This window comes from Montipora capricornis, chromosome 4 (genome assembly GCF_036669925.1).
Source record: "Montipora capricornis isolate CH-2021 chromosome 4, ASM3666992v2, whole genome shotgun sequence".
NCBI classification, from domain to species: domain Eukaryota; kingdom Metazoa; phylum Cnidaria; class Anthozoa; order Scleractinia; family Acroporidae; genus Montipora; species Montipora capricornis.
Genome location: NC_090886.1, coordinates 4,809,381 through 4,811,880, shown reverse-complemented (window position 1 = coordinate 4,811,880; position 2,500 = coordinate 4,809,381). Strand labels below are relative to the sequence as shown.

At 39.3% G+C, this 2,500-nt stretch overlaps 1 pseudogene; it reads right to left on the bottom strand.

Moving 5' to 3' along the window:
• The window catches only part of LOC138045319 (neuronal pentraxin-2-like), a 19,273-nt pseudogene that overhangs the window by 6,697 nt on the left and 10,076 nt on the right, over positions 1-2,500 (bottom strand).

Sequence of the window (2,500 nt, the reverse complement as noted above, 5' to 3'; positions counted from 1 at the left end):
ATGATTTTATGTAACATTCTTAGAGCGCAAAATACGAGAGTGCAATTGGCAATGAGTTTTGATTTTGCCTCTTATTAGATGACAAAAGGGAAGGAGATTTTAAGCCAATTACGAAGCATAGAATTCACAATTGCATTACTTCTTTCGATATTCTCTTAAAAACTGCAATCTGTATAAAGATGTGATAACTTACCGGTAGATGTATATCCGGCAACATGGGCAGTACAGATGATAAGGCCAAAAAGCAACAAAGCGTATATTCTGGGCATCTGTCAAAAAATTAGACAAATACGGACTTCAGTATATTTCTCCATTGTTTGAAAGTGTATTTTTCTCCACTGTTTGACTAAACAAAATTGCTCAGTATACAGCCACCTAGCGGCATTTACATAACGGCGAGATTTGCGATTTCTTTCGTCGCTATATACGAGCGATTTATGAAGCCAAATAGTTGGTCAGAAATCACCATATAAGTACAGACTAGGAGGTATAGCCACTAACCCAATGACTTAACGGCTACCTTTCGCCACCTACAATTTTTTACTAAATTGAAAACTGAAATGATTGTCAGAGAATGTTAAGTGACTAGACTATGACCATGTTTAAAGAAAACCTTACGTTTTGAGTAGTTCTGGCGACGACTTTAGTGTGAATCACAAACAATCCAATGGAATATATCGATTTCCCGACCACTTTGTTCTTTCTCCGAGAAAAAGGCAAGAAACTGATGCTGATCTCGGAGTAAACGCACTTCTTTTATCCCTAAGACTGCCACTGTCTCAAAAAAACAAGAAAATTTTCGTCTCAGAAAATTATAATTCAATAAATAGTTTAAGAACATTTTTTGAATAACGGTTGATTGCAAATTACCTTTATTAACGAAACGGCACGGCCTGTTTTTGTTTATTGTTATTTGGCTTGTCAAGGAAGTTTACTCTTTTCCGCTATTACACGATTTTAAAACACAGAATGAAGTTACACTTCCTTATCCATAAGTTGACAAGTCAGTTGGCTTTGTCGACTTAATTAAGGCCAAAGACGTTTCACTGACTTAAGTGACAGCGGCCAAGAGAAGAATTCCAACTTAGAAAGCCTAGTTCGGGAAAATCCCAGACGATTGGGGACGTCCACGATTTCCAGGTCGGGAAACAATAAAATCTCCGGGAAACAATGTGAAATATAATGACCTAACTCCGGCAAGGTTTTGCATGGGTGAACATTTCATTGATCTTTTCGTTCTTGTGAATTATGTTCGTCTCAATTTTATAGTTTAAAGGCAGTGAATAGTTCGCTTCTTGCCGGATTAAACAATCTGAACAACTTGACGTTTTGCTATATCCGGTTATCAGTATCAACAGAGAAGCGGGAGCGGAAGTGAAATGATTTGAAATTGGGAGCGAGAACCAACTCCCGGTAACTCAAACTATCGACAAGGTATCTCGCTCGAATCCAAAGCGATGTTTCTTGGATTCCCGTCATGGATTAACAAGAACTTCACCTTTGGGAATTACTTATCCTGGATGCCAGTCAGAGGTTCTACTCCTCGAGGTTTCAATTGGGGTTTCAAGCGCTTTCGTCTCGATACGAAATTACCTCGGAATACTGACTATTGATAGGGCTTGATACTAACAGTTACCAGCTTGAGTGACACTTTCGATATTTTCTGGATCTAAAGATACTGTATGTGTGACAATTTTGCGAAAAATGCGCTGTGGTAATGGGCAAGAACGTCCTTCATTGTTTCGGGCAACTAAAAGTCTTCCTAGGGCAACCAAACTGTGAGGTTTTGTTGTCCAAAGGGCAAACGACTTTAAAACCTAATGTCGAAACCTGCTGTAGCATGGTTCAATCAGTGACGCAAGCAGACATGCAGCCCCTGACAAAATTGTTGAGACACTTTTCACTCTCCGTAATGTTGACTTGCAAAATCTGCTAGGAAAATTGCGAGAAAACAACATTGAAAGGAAAGGAGGACCAGCCAATGCAGCAAATCTATTTAAAATGCCTTGTTTCAAGGAATTTTGCCGGAGCCAGCTGTATAGCTAGATCGTTAAGTCCCTAATAACTTGAAAAGCCGAATTTGAGGTTTTATGGAGAACGTCAGCAGTTGGGGATAAGTTTTATATCTCTCCACTAAATTGAGCGCCGTTCACATTAGTTTCATTCTTGACGAACTGCCACACAAAATGGCGCATGACTGCAATAACCCTCTGGGCTTCGGGTCACGTACCTAACAAAGAGGAGTGGGAACCCTATCGGTTTTAAAGCGAGTCAAACAGAATTTTAAAACACACATTCACAAAAGGCTTTACACGCCTGGACAAGTCCACAAGCGCTTTGTTCTTTTTCAAACTAAATTTGCATAGAGCCGATCGAAGCGTGAAGAAGGAAGAATATAGACCAAAACAAGTTGTTTTGTGTGGAAAAGAGGAGCATTCTCAACTCTTTCACGCTTTTTAAACAAACATGAACTCCGTTGTTACAACCTTTTTTAAGGAAA